The sequence below is a fragment of the Antedon mediterranea genome, chromosome 9, assembly GCF_964355755.1.
Source record: "Antedon mediterranea chromosome 9, ecAntMedi1.1, whole genome shotgun sequence".
NCBI lineage: Eukaryota > Metazoa > Echinodermata > Crinoidea > Comatulida > Antedonidae > Antedon > Antedon mediterranea.
Window position 1 is genome coordinate 22788231 of NC_092678.1, and position 15175 is coordinate 22803405.

Here is a 15175-nt window from a genome sequence, read left to right on the forward strand (position 1 = left end):
AGTTGAAATATTTCCTTATGATCACCACCCCAGTATATAGATTTAGAATCAAGTTTAAATTGATCTATTAATAACTGACCCAGTTTATAATTTCCAATATAATCAAAATATTTGTTTATATATGGCTTTATATTTTCTGCACTGAATCCCTTTATATTAACAAGTACATCAAAATGTTTTTCTACGCTATCCACTGTAGGACCAGGTCGTGAAGTAACAATGACCGTGCAATCTTCTAGTTCTTCACGTTTTATTATCATTGGAATATCTAGCCCAGAATTTAACTCATCATATCCATCCAGCAGAACTACACATTCTCGGTCATGTTTCTCTATAAAAGTTTTTATAGATGTATTACTTACACGGGGATCTGTTTTTGCATTCACCTTAACCCTATTTATGATCATATCAGTGATGGTTTGACCTGCCTTGATGTCTCTTACGTTTACAAGAAATAATATTTTACCAGCAAACGTATCATCGGAATCTATCGCCCAGTTATAAGATATGAATTGAAGCAAGGTTGTCTTACCAATTCCTCCATTTCCTACCATTAATACTTTAGGTGAGTCTTTTGACTTTATAATACCCAATAATTCTTGCAAAGATGTGGGACTTTTTATTTTTTCTTCCTTTGTAGTAGTTTTTAAAACTGGATCTGTAAACATCTTGGAAATATCAACATAGTGTCCAAAATGTTCGGTCCACGTCGGTGGTCTCAATGTTGGGTCTTTTAATTTATTTGTCTGTGTTGCTGTTAAGTAGTTTCGAATAATATCATCTGAAATCAAGAAAGTTTGTAATTCATCTCGTGAAAAGCAAATATTACCTAATAGGTTTGACCATACCATCAATATTTTAATATAGTACTCCTTTACATTTATTATCCAGCAAGTTCATGACCTTCTTACGCTCATTTGCCTCGTTTGAAGCCATTGTAACAATTCTGATTTTTGACTCTCTTTTTTGTTCACACTACCACTGCGCATAATGTTTATACACTGCATAGCTAGAAAATCATCAAATTGTATTATTATATACATACCATTATCCCCTTCTGTTAATTTGTGGTTTGTAGCTAGAATGACGGCAATGACCAGTACTAAAGTTGCTATAATGAAATACACAAAAGTAATTTAGTTACAATTGCAGACATGAGACCGTTGCAAACTAAAAGACGCAGTTCTAGTCATTAATATAAGTATGTAATACGCTTCAAAATAAATAAATTATGTTTGATATTGTAAATTTATTGAAAATAAACATTAGTTGAGTTGTTACTGCTTGTACTTACCGAGTAATGGTATAGCCATAGATTCCAAGTTATGTTGATTTGTCACTGCATGTAGGCCTATAACTAAAATAAAAAATAAATGTATAATAGAAACTATTGTATATCATTAGGCGACTCTACTTCAACAACTGTGCAATAGCAACTGTTATATAAAAAGGATACATCTGATTAGAATAAATCATTATATAAAAAGAGAATAACAAAATGTACGTATTACGTTTCAAAGAAAGGTATTTTTTTTGTTAACACGCCTGCTCGTGTTCTTGCAATTTGATTGGTCAATTAGGCATCACGTGTCATTTGGAAGTAGCCCTATCTCATAGAAAAGTGATATTTAATTGCGATAATGTACGGCTCTATTCACGTTCAGCTTTCTGTAAACATTTTGATAATGTTTGTTGACTGATCGTGTTTATCTGTTCTACTCTGCTTCTAAAGTTGGAACACTGCCTTTTTTAATGGCCTAGCTTCACGCTAGAATTCGTCAATGATTTAAGATGGATAACTTGAATAAAAGTAGGTGTTTTATAAAACAAATAACTGATGTTTTGTATTCGTTATATGGGAAGAATATTTCATGTCCACCTCGTTAAATAGTCAATTTAGTCATGAAATATTCTACCATTCAACTCATAAACATTAATTATTTGTATACGTCTATACATTGAATATACAATAACTATTTGTTTTTTAAAAACTTTATTGTTGTTTTCAATACAGCCACATTGTTTTGTGATTCATAAACAATTCAGTTAACTCTTGTACTTACCAAAGTCTACAAAAGAAAAAAAAACTCTTGTTAAATGTTAAAAATGATGTCACATCATCCATAACATTAACAATGACATTTGAAATATAATATTTTTATTTTAAAAAGTTTTTAAACAGCTGTTTGTAATCATTAGGAGTAGACAATTATAAGATTGTTGTATTACATGTAAAAAAACCCAACTCAAATCAATCTGTAACGAAAATATCACATCTATAATAAATTCTTTAAAAAAAAATATAGGCCTATTTAGGCCTACACCTAAATATTCAGAATTTTTAGGTTTCATACAATGTATTTTATATAAATCTATTGAGATAAAGTATATTCTTTACGAGGATAAAACAATATTATATTAAGATTGTGTTATCATTACTGTTTAACAATGTAAAAAACCAAACTAAAATATCGCGGACCGGAAAATTATGATTTTGAAATGTATCAAATTCAATAACCAAAAAATAGCAATACGGCTTTACCACGTTGAAACACCGGTTCTCGTCAGATCACCGAAGTTAAGCAACGTTGGGCCTGCTTAGAGCTTGGATGGGAGACCATCTCTGGGAATATTGGGTGCTGTATATGGAGCTGGGGTCCCGTTAGGCATTTGAAATCAGCACTGCTGACTCTTATGGCAGCTCCTGCATCTAGTATCTGCCTCAGACTATTGACTTATGCCTTTCCTCTGGTCAAGGTGGGCACTGGACGAGAGAAGCCCTTGATCAATGTTAGGACCAATCAAGGTGCTTTAAACTGTCCTGGCTTTGTTTGTATCAAACCTGTTAGTGGCGGTAATTATCTGTTGGTTTCGATTGAATAAAATAAAAAATAAAATAAAAGTGTGTTTATACTTTATTGCGATTTATTCCTCAGTGGAGAAAATAAAATATTAGGATTGCTGTATCGTTACATTTTAAGAGGCTTAAATGTAAAAAAAAATATTTAAAAAAATAAATAAAAGGTCATGGACGTGAGAATTATAAGTTTGAAATGCATGTATGACATTAATAAACAATATTAATAAACATATGTTGAGACACAAAATGAGTCTAATGTTGTTATTCATAATGCTTACCGTTATATATCCTGTTATCCGATCGAAGTGACACTGTAGGTTAGAAATTAAAAAAATTCAAAATCTCAAAAATACATTTACCACAACCACTAATTGTATACTGTGTTGATTCTTAATTTATTGTGAATAATTTGTTATTTTGAACAACAAAGTGAAACACTCTTAAAGATGTATTGTCCCCCAAAAAATGAAAAATGAAGGTTAATTAAATCAGACTTTGAATATGTTATTTTTTAGTTTTAATAAAGTTAATCACTTCAGTAGAAAAACAATGAAACAAAATAATGTTTTCACTTATAAAATGACAAAATAAATATGTCATAGATATTATTGTTGTTTAGTTAATTATAATGGAATGAATTTATTTCCATCGTTTGAATTACTTACTGTTATTTACATCGACAGAATTGATTAAATGGTTGAATCCATTTATTCTTAACATCTTAATGAATTCCTTCATGTTTTCTTCCGAGAGAATCATGTTTCGTTCAAAATCCATGATCAAACTCCAGCTATCTTTATATGATTTTAGCATTGTTTCTCTGTAAATATGACTTAACCTTTTTTTTTCACTCTTTGTCATGTTTTGCCCAAGTCGTATTACACTCTGTCTGTATTCACTAAATGCCAAAGCTCTCTCTTCTCTGCATGGGCGTAGGCATACCATTTTTAAATCTGTTTGTTCATATATTTCCTCCCAAACGCCATCCTGTTGTGTTATAGTTATGGTATCGTATATAAGAGTGGGATTGTTGTGATTCAGTCCTTTATGTGTATACAACAAGTTTAGCAATTCCATCATTGACGAAGCGTTCTCTAGTCTACCTTTGTCAGGCACCAAGTCTTCGTACAACACTTTAATCATCTTGATTGGGCAAAATTGGTCAAACCAATTTGCCACAGTAATTTTCAACTTTATGAATTGATTTTCTGTTAAGGCTGTTAAAGTAAAAATACATGTCATTGTGTTCTTTTGTTTCTAATATTTGTATTATGATAATGTGAGATATTTAAGGTCAAAGGTGACTTTTATGTAACATTTGATGTCTCATAACTCCTCAACCCCTGGGTTTAAAAGGATAAATGAAGTGTCATTAGGAGTCACAAAAATAAATACAACTTTTGCAACTTTTTAATAATTCCATTGGTCAGATATACAAGGTCAAGGGTCAATGACCTTTATTTAGTATATAATGGCTCATAACTCTTTAACAACTGCACACAAAAGGACGAAAGTGTTCCTGAATCGGTTTTACTGACCACATATATTGTTTGTCTATTTGTGACTTTTACAGCCAGAGATATTACAGGCAGTCATATAGGATTTTGGCCGCCATTTTGGAAGATCGAAAGCTGATTGGGTGGCTCCCAGGCAAAACTCAATTAGTAGGACTAAGAGAAGCCCCATGCCAAATTTGGTGCCACTCGCCTTAATCACTATTAATGTCCATTTTCACAAATGGAATTAACATCTAATTGATTTAAATGTAAATTATTGAAAAATAATAATGAAACTGCCTTTCCTTTCAATATATAGGTCTATAAATAAAGTATGGTGTAATCGTCCGTAATTTCATGCTTATTCTTTACTCCATGATAAATCTAAGGAAAGTTAAACCAGTGGCGTTTTACACTGATTATTTCCTAACAGTACCGGGATCTCGTTTTTTTACTTATGTTTAGTATATTTTACCTGTTTCTGTTCCTTCCATGTTTTCTGATGAACAGAGGTGGCGGTGGCTTATTCAATAAACTAGTTGCAAAATTGTTCCTGTATAGTAACTTAATCTCAAAGTTGACATCTAAAACTCAGTGCTGCACTTCGGGAAAGTGTAATCCTCTCCTGATGTATTTTAAAATTAAATATAGAGTGATCAAAGTAACGATAACTTAACATTGGTCGTGTAGACCTACTATTAATGTACGTATCTAGCTAGATAAATAGTGTAGTAATATTCGGTAACCTAATGTCAACAAGTACTTTGTATTATATTAACTTTGTATTATTATATTTTATTGAAGCGACACAGCCACGTCACAATAACGCATGTCACGTGAACGTCACCAGACTAATACCAACAACCTGATCATAGGCCTTATAGTATTATCGTATCAAAAAATAGGTATAATGGAATGAGGAATTTATAGTCCGGTTTTACATTATTTACAGTATTATATTCAGTCATTTAAATGAGTATATAATTATAACTATATTAGTATTTTGGTATGCCTACTTTGGATATATGATGATTAAACATTTAAAACTGTATAGAATCTCAACATTCGTGTGTTCAGTCGCATTGATCGTTTTCCCTACATTTACCAGTTCACTGAATCATACATAGTATGACTAAATATACGCCCGATCTATGCTATGTCGGTTTTAGTTTTACTTAGTTTTGCAACTTATGGAATCGATCATAGTATAACATTTTAGGTGGAATATTTTAATCAATCATTGATTGACTTGACTGGTGTACTTCTTTTCGGCATTGAAAACTTCGTGTTCTAGGTCTATTTATACTAAACTATTTTTTTCCCGCGTATGCTGTTTATGGCGTTTGTTTGTGACGTGATTTCGTTTAAAGAAATATAATAATCATTATCTTACAATGAAATGCCAACACACTGCCTGTTGAGGGCAGTAGACTAATACATACAATTATCATTTTCCTTTTTTACGTATTCTGTATTGTTATTTTCAATTATATGTAATTAGGACTACTGTTATTGGAAAATCTTAGAAATGATAAACCAATAATATGAATTGTGAAATATAACGACATTCAGTGTACCATTTGGCGTTCTTTAGTTAGGCCCATACCACTGTAGGCCTATACCACTGCAGGCCCATACCACTGCAGGCATATACCACTGCAGGCCTATACCACTGCAGGCCTATACCACTGTAGGCCTATACCACTGTAGGCCTATACCACTGTAGGCCTATTATCCACTGTAAGCCTATACCACTGTAGGCCTATACCACTGTAGGCCTATCATCCACTGTAGGCCTATTATCCACTGTAGGCCTATACCACTGGAGGCCTATACCTCTGTAGGCCTATACCAATGTAGTGTAGGCCTATACCACTGTAGGTCTATTATCCACTGTAGGCCTATTATCCACCGTAGGCCTATTATCCACCGTAGGCCTATACCACTGTAGGCCTATTATCCACCATCGTTTTTATGATGGTCTGTGCAAACTGTCGTCATCTGATTTTTATATTCGAATTATGCTATAGTCCATTTTTATTGGTTCTGTGTGTTTTCAGAATTTAAAAAGAGAATAATTTTCGAAAATTATTACTTAATATTCATTTGCTATTGAAATTAGCAATAGGTTGAATACCAAATTAATGAACATAAATAATATATTCTCTTTAATATAATAATAATGAATATATAAGAAGATAAAACAGAAACAAATTATTAAACTTTATAAGATAATTCATAATATAATTTTTAATAGCCCTTTCTTCAACAACAAACAAATAAATTATGTACAGATACTTAAAATAACCAAATTAGACTTAAAAGCAGAAATAAAATGTATTCATGAGTAAGAAAATAAACATTATCAACCCCATTTAATAACAATTTCATTTTGTATATTTTGAAATACATACTACTAGGCCTAATGCAAATATATATTGTCCCCCTGAAAAAAAAAAAGTTTTTTTGTTTAATGCCATTTTGATGTTCCATAATAGTTATTCGCTTTGACCAATAATTGGACCAGAAAAAAACAATTACGTACCTGAAAAACTGTAATTTAAAGCAAAAATAGTCAAATTGGCTGCCAACCAATGGGTTTTTGGTTGAATTTAACGGTTTGTTTTTTGTCTTTTTATAAGTGAAAACATTATTTTGTTTCCGTTTTTTTCCTTGCGGAGTGATTAACATTATTACAACTACAAAATGGCCTATTCAAAATCTGATTTTTTTTATTAATTTTCATTTTTGGAGGACAATACATCTTTAACTAATAATTCCATTCACCAATTTGTATTGATATTTATTAAGATAAAATAATAAATTTTCTTGAGTTACGATTAATAATAAAACCATATCTATGTTATTATCTCACGAGAAAGAAGCAATGGTTACCATAATGGTTTACGAATAATCAAATAAATGTATTAAAATACAGTATACAAAACAAATAATGTATCGGTAATAATTCAGTAATAAAATAATTATTGAGAATATCCAAAAAGCTAAACACACCGTTTTGACACTAATCTTCATAATTTGTTCAATTAAATTTAAATTTATTTAAAAAAAAAATTGTGTATAAATACAATAACATAATGGTCAATATGTTGTTTACAGGGGAGGGGTCAAAGTCCGTTGTGCGTTTTTTTATTTATACCATTGTAATTTATTATGATATTATGTCTTACACATTTGAGGTGTAGTGATGTCTTATGAATGAAAAGGAACAATGCCCTAAATCCAATAAATTACTGTAATTTATTGTACAAGATTATTTGTTTTAATAAAAATCAAAAGTGGATAACACATTAAATTGGTAATTCTACAGTAATGTTTTTAATTTACCGTTAGAATAACGATGTTTTTATTAATTGCATTGACAAAGACATAACGTTCAGCTCGATAACGTTACAACATTACACTGACGTTCATAACGTTAATGCTAAACAAAAATATAGCAGCAGTGCGCCGTCATTTTATAACGTTTAACCAAGGAAGAGTTAAATTATAAAAAAAATTGTAATTTAACTCTTCCCTGGTTTAACTAATAATAAACGTTATATCAAATTTCGTTCTATCGTTATTCGTTCAACTTGGTGGTTTTAAGAATTGTGTGACGAACAACCATGATATTTTTGAATATTTTCGATGGAAAAACAGGCGTATCGTACATAGTTATCGTTATATCAACATCATGTGGGCCTTCTGTCGGTAATTTACCGCCGACTGAAAGCTTCCCATTTTCTAGCCGCATGACTTGCCGCTGTATCGTGCTGTACTGTAAGAGCGCCTGCAGGTTCTCAATTGAATCCAATGAGTTAAAATCAGTAAATAAAACGAGTTCTAATCTCATAATAAATGTCCTGCCAGATGCTGGACTGTTATCTATTTTTAATGTTTGGTTATTGTGTTCATTTTCAAAAACAAATAAAGGAATTATTGCGTTGTCATAAAGTTTAACATTTGGTTTTAAAACTGTTAAATTGTCTTTATTTATTGCCCCCATTTTATAACATTCACTTAGCATGTCTTTAACTATTTTACCTTTTAAATTACAACCATTCATAGAAAAACGTTGTAAGTTTGGAAATATTATAAATATTTTAGCTAGTGTACTTCCGTTTATTGATGATAGGTCGACGCCTTCCAAATTAAGAGAAAACTTTTCAAATCTGTAACGCCTTGGTGAGCTTAAAAGATCATGTAATTGATTTGATGATAAATTATGCAGACCCCAATTTAATTCAAATCCCAAAAATGAATTTATAATGTTCGCAAGTAAATCAATACTAATTTTTGAAAGATCATTTAGCTCTAAATTCATGAAAATATCTTTTGATTTTAAATAGTTTAAATCGATTTCATTTAGCATATCGACTGTTTGGATACTTGACATATTACAATCTTGCAAATTAAAGAATTGCAAATCTTTAGAAGTATTTATTATGTGACCTAATACAGTACCATTTAAACAGGTAAGATTGTTACCCCTGAGAGCAAATACCTTCAATTTAGGAAATGTTTCACTGAGTGTACATTCATTTAACATTAATTCAATTCGCTGACAATCCAGTAAATTGCTTATGGTGAGAATTTCTAGGTTACGAAAGTTTTTTAAAAAATTGCAAAGCTGTGAGCCGTTTATTATAAACCTGGGTTCAAAGCTTGCATGAAATGCAAAGGAACGTATTTCCTCACCTAAAGAGTATTTCTTCCATTCTTCTGAAAGAATTGCAATAGCCTTATCCCCCCATTTCTCAATTAGAGTTATCAAATATTTATCACGCTTCATTGGTATGGCTTGAAGGGATGACTCGTCTTGATGTAATTGCAATATAATCGAAATGTGAGCTACAAATCTGCACACATTTTCAAATGTATGTTTATTCGATTCTTTTACCAACGACGTGATACCAGCTAATAATTCCCTCTTCTTTTGTGTTTTACACACATTTGACATCCACTTCAGTAGTTGTAAAAAGTGCAAATTGTTATCATCAATAAACTGTTTAAAGGAATTATTTAACCTTTCAAAATGTATTTTCATTTCTGGAGAGGTATGTTTATCCAATGATTTCAAAACCTTTTTTTCGTCTGATTCATTCACATATTTAAAATATTTTGAAAATGAGTAATAATTTGACGCCTTATTCTCCAACCAGTGTTTCATTAGTTTGTCGGCATTGGGACCTAAGAAACTAATAGTAAAAACTCTTACTATGTGTAAATACTCGTTCGTTCTTATTTTCTCGCATTCTTTGGAATCAAAAGTTTCAATTTTGTCAGACAAGTAATACCCGGCTAGAGCTTCTGAAAATAACCTATCTGGAAAACTGTAAGTCTCTAAAGTACCAAATTGAACAGTAGTAGAGTCATCTTTGTAAACAAATCCTAAATTTAGCGAGAAGTCAACTAAAGCTTCATCTTGTTCTATTTCGTTTAATTCTGTTTTCGTAAAACGAAGTACATTGTTTTGCAAACAAATGTACTGTAACTAATGTGTCCTAATATTAGAATTGAATTCTTATACTTAGTCGGAATCTTGTCAAAGTATGCTATGGTATCTTCTGTTTTATTTATGCTGATGTGCTGATTTAAAATTGAAAGAAACATGTGTTTAAAAAAAATCAGAATATTTTGGGGGATCTTTTGCTCGCTTTCCCACATAATACACATTTTACGTAATAAAAATGGAGATGTAAGAAGTTCAAATATTTCTTTATGTTCACCACCCCAAGTATTTGTATCAAGTGAATCAAGTTTAAGTATGGTAATCAATGTCTGACCCAGTTCAGGCTTTCCAATTATTTCGAAATATCTTTTTATATATGACTTTATGTTGGTTTTATCAAATCCTTTCTTCACTTTTACAAATACGTCACAATGTCTGTGTAAACGCTAAGTAAATGAAACTGGTCGTGAAGTCAGAATAACTGTACTGTCTTCCAGTTCTTCACGTTTTAATATCATTGAAATATCTACCCCAAATTTTAATTCATCTAATCCGTCTATTAGAAAAACTAATTCTCTGTTGTGTTTCTTTATATAATGTTGTATACTTGCCTGCTTACTTACACATAGATCTAACTTCAACTGAACTCTATCAACGATTATGTCTGTGATGGTTTGACCTGGTTCGATGTCTCTGGCGTTTACAAGAAATAATATTTTACCGTCAAACGTAGCATCAGAATCAGATGCCCAGTTATAAGATATGAATTGAACCAAGGTTGTCTTACCAATTCCCCTATTTCCAGTAATCAATATTTTAGGTGAGTCTTTGGACTTTATAATAGACAATAATTCTTTTAATGATGTGCCCATTCTTTTTCCCCTCTCTATGATATAAAGCTCTGGTTCAGTAAACATCTCAGAAATATTGTAATATGTATCTCCTCTGTACATTGGTGGTCTTAGGCATGTGTCGTTCAATTCCCTTTTCTGCTCCGCTAATATCAAATTTCGAATAGTTTCTGAAATAAAAAAAAGCAAATAAATTGTGCCTATATAAACTATTAGAAACATATAAAATAAGAAACAAATACTCAAAATAAGACGCAAATTATTGTAATGTTTTTAAACAGTCAGTGTTATTCTATCGTAAATTAAATTCGTGGTTATTAATGTGCTAAACATAATTACCTGTGTCCATGGAGTGCTGGTAATCATCATCATTATAATTACTAAATGCTGTTACTTCATGGCCTGAAACCTTCGCAAAAACACCCAAAATTACAACAATGAATGCAGTGGCCATTAAAACTAAAGAAATAATATAACAGTATTTTTTTTAAACATTTACAAGTAAAACATCGATGGACAACCATATAATGTAATTATGCTTAAACAAAAAAGATGACATCCCACATAGCAAAGAAACGAGGTGAATCACTATAATGATCGTTCGCCTTTCAAAGAAATGTATACTAGACGTTGAAGAGCCCGCAAAGTGTAAACAAAAAAATATAGGGCCTAAAACATTTTCGAAAATTATTATTTTTGCCACGCGAATTGAACTATGTAAACGAATTACGCCTTCTCTGTTGGGAATACATAACTTATGAAAGCTTCAGACATAATAATTGCATATAAAATTACGTTTTTCAGTAATTTATTCAAGTCCATATTATATCAGACACTTCAAATTCAGAACGAGTTAGAAGACGGTATTGTTGATAAGAAAGAGGTCAATATTTATTTAAAGAGGTTGGAACCATAAAATATTGGAAAAGTATATATAGAATAGGCCTAAATTATTAGAAAATCTTTTATATTGCCTTAGTGTTTGAATTTATTGTCGAATTTATTATACCCCAGGTTACTTTGAGATTAGATTTAGCTTAGTCAATGGAAGTATGTTATGCTCCAATGTCAAATTTATTTCTAAGATATGTTTTCAAATATGTTTAAATTACACAAGTTTAAATATATATTATTTATATCTTTAATTAATTAATTCGTTTGGCTGTTTAAATGATTTATGTTTTGAAGATTGAATGGAAAATGAAGAAGAATTCTAAAAATGTGATATAGGCAGGTAGTGAGATATATCAATGTGTTGTTCGAGTGTGTTTTAGATAAAGTAGAGAAAAATGGATAATATAGTATTTATTAGTTCTGTTTTTGAAATTTTAAAAGGTTAATGTTAAAGTCACCCAATTAAATTACAATCAATATGTACTATTTAAAGTGGTTCATCTTTTTTAAAGAAACATTTTTTAATCCGGTGGGTTGTAGCCTAAATAATACCTAATTATTCAGCATTTTAGTTAGCCAAAACTTATGATAATTCGTTAAGAAAAGCGTGTTAGAATTAATCTCGCGATTACGATTACACTACATTCCGGCAGTTTTTGTGCATTAGTTGTTTGTGATGTTCTCGGTCACTGACTAATTTCTTGGAAAAATGACACTATTTGGGCTACCTACCTGTAAAAAATGGTTTCGGTGCTCTTCTCCGTTCCGCTGCTGGTTTTCCTATTGGTTCCGCTATTGGTCGCGGTGCTAAAGTACAAGTACATTATTGTACACACAGATTCAACAAGAAACTCATTTAAAAGCTTCACCAAAAATGTAAATACAATTCGAATCTATTTTATTGAATACTATAATTATTAAGCCACACGGAAAAAAGTTGTTGGACATCATCCCCATTATGTATGCAATGTGCAATGACAGAAACTTTATCCTGTAAGTTGTAGTTGTGGCCGTTAATCAGCCCATCTTTTACAAATTCTGAGCTTTTTAACCGTTTATTTGTACTCAGTGTCGCTGTAAACTGTGTAGGTCTAATGGCAGGTAATCCAGCTCTATTGATAACTAACTGTATATTTCAGTATTCACCAAACTAGTATATCTGTCACATGATTTGTGACGCCGTGGATGTCGGAACTTGTATGCGCGCGCTTCAATGATTGATGATATGAAATATTCTAATAATTCTAATTCGGACGATGAAATGCTTTCTACAAAGTTCTTAATGATGTGGTCAGTTTCACAGTTAAAATTCATTTGATTTTCCAATAATCAATTACTAGCTTATGTGCCTGATAATTGATTGAGAAATGTTTGTTAACAAATTACACCACTAATATAGTTATAATAGTAGGCCTACAGTATTAACATCGCCACATAAAGTGAAGGCTATAAGTTTACCATTCTGTAGTTTTTGTATAATATTTAACTTTTGTTTAATTAGAAGACTCAGTAACAGACACTAACAATAACAGACAAATGTAGAAATTACAAGTTTAATAGTAATAGTAAACAAAGATTGAAACCTAAACCATTTTGTCATTTCATCAAATTAACCCAGTAAACCGTTACATAACAAATACATTAATGAAACAACATTCATTTATTTATTTATTTATAAACTTATTTTACATGGTTGACATTTTCATTAAAAATAATGTTCTTACAAATGGTCCATGATTAAAGAAATGCATGCGTAAATATGAACAGTCATAAGTTACAAGTTACAAAAAAACATTTTTTGTTTTTTTTGTTTTAGATTATAGAAAGACATTCATTATTCAAGAAGATAAAAAAAAGATACTTTTTAAGCACGCACTCAATTGATTTTTTTTAAATTATCTAAAACACATTTAAACCAATAGATTATTACAAATTATCAGTAACAAAGATGTTTAAAGCTTATTACTGATTAACATAAGCAATATGAAATGATAAAAACACGTCGCTATTCTTTCAGAACCTCGTAACCTATAGATTAGAAAAAGAATATTGCAAAACGGATTAAAGATTAAACTATAAAACATGGTAGAGCAAAATAAATGTGTCTTATCCTCTTTCATGTAAAAATATAAAATAGATTAACAAAATACATTAACTAATTCATATTAATTATTTTATATTATATTATCATAACAACTCAAGTCTTCTATTTCTAATGTTATATGTGTTATGTTCCTTTTTTTGTTTCTGTTATTTTTTTTTAAATAGTGATGCGATTATTACGTTATTGTATTGTTATTACCATCAAAAGTACGATATCAATACTGAATATTATAGTGATTTATTGATCTCGACATACATACATACTTAAATTACAATGTTCATTCTATATATTTACAGGTAGATGTACATTGAATCTTTTAACAGAATATACATAAATAAAGAAAATAATACAACAACAAATACAATAATTTATATCGAAATAATAAAGAAGAAAGTAGATCAGAGCGAAGAAGAATAAAATGGAACAAAGGGTTATTATAATAGATATAATATAAAAATGCACTGCTTCGTATAAAGTTATCTTATATCTAAGACTCCGATAAAGTATATATTTGTAAAAATGCCATTCCTCTATGTCTAATATTACCTTATTGTTTGTTCTACTAAAAACTAAGAATGGAATCATATAATTATTATTAACATTTTTATTATTGTCATTATTTGTCAATATTAAATTGTTTTTTATTATTAATTTATTTCTATAACACTCGTTTAGAAAGGCATTGACAATATCACCTGATAGTCTACAATCATTCATAGAAAGACGTATTAAGTTTGGAAATGTAATAAATATGTTAGCTAGTGTACTTCCGTTGATTGATGATAGGTCAATACCATCCAACGTAAGAATACTCCATCTAAATTTGTACTGCCAAGGTGATATTAAAAGATCGTGTAACTGTTTTGCTGATAAATGATAATGGTACCATTCCAATCCATTTGCTTTCAAATAATTTGGTACTTTTAATGCATTGATAACTTTTGCTAGTGAATAACTATCAACATTTGAAAGATCGTTCGAAATTAAATTGATGAAATTTGGTTTTGATTTTAAATAGTTTGTATCTACTTCCCTCAACATATCAACTATTTGGTTGCTTGATAAATGACACCAACTCAAATCAAAATTTTTTAAATCTTTAGAAGTATTTAATATGTGACCTAATAGACTCCCATTGATACAAGGAAGATTTTGACTCGAGAGCAAATATGTTTTCAACTTGACAAATTGTTTAAGTTTGTATCGTTCTAACATCTCGTTAATACGTTTACACTGACTTTGTGAATATAATCGTAGAGCGACTTTTTCTAGGTTTGGACAGTTTTCAATTAATTTGAACAAATGTGGACCAGAAAGGTTACTAAAAATATATTCAAAAAACAAAAAATACCGTATTTCCTCATCATAATCGTATTTCTGCCATTCGTTAGAAAGAATTTCAAGAGCTTTATCACCCCATTTATAAAGTAATGTTGTTAAACATTTATTATTGACAAAAACGGCATATTCATATTTGTCATTGTATCTTAAAAACATTGTCATGTGAGCTACTAG

The 15175-nt window shown here is 30.3% G+C and overlaps 1 long non-coding RNA gene and 1 pseudogene across 1 annotated transcript; one reads left to right on the forward strand and one right to left on the reverse strand.

The window, feature by feature from the left end:
* Positions 1-710: 710 nt before the first annotated feature.
* On the reverse strand, positions 711-1309 carry LOC140059461 (uncharacterized). Its single transcript, XR_011847193.1, has 3 exons — positions 1295-1309; positions 1046-1111; positions 711-781 (listed from the first exon to the last, which is right to left on the reverse strand). It is a non-coding gene; the product is annotated as an uncharacterized lncRNA (long non-coding RNA).
* A 1219-nt stretch (positions 1310-2528) lies between these two features.
* LOC140059654 (5S ribosomal RNA) lies at positions 2529-2648 on the forward strand (annotated as a pseudogene).
* The last annotated feature ends 12527 nt before the right edge of the window (positions 2649-15175 follow it).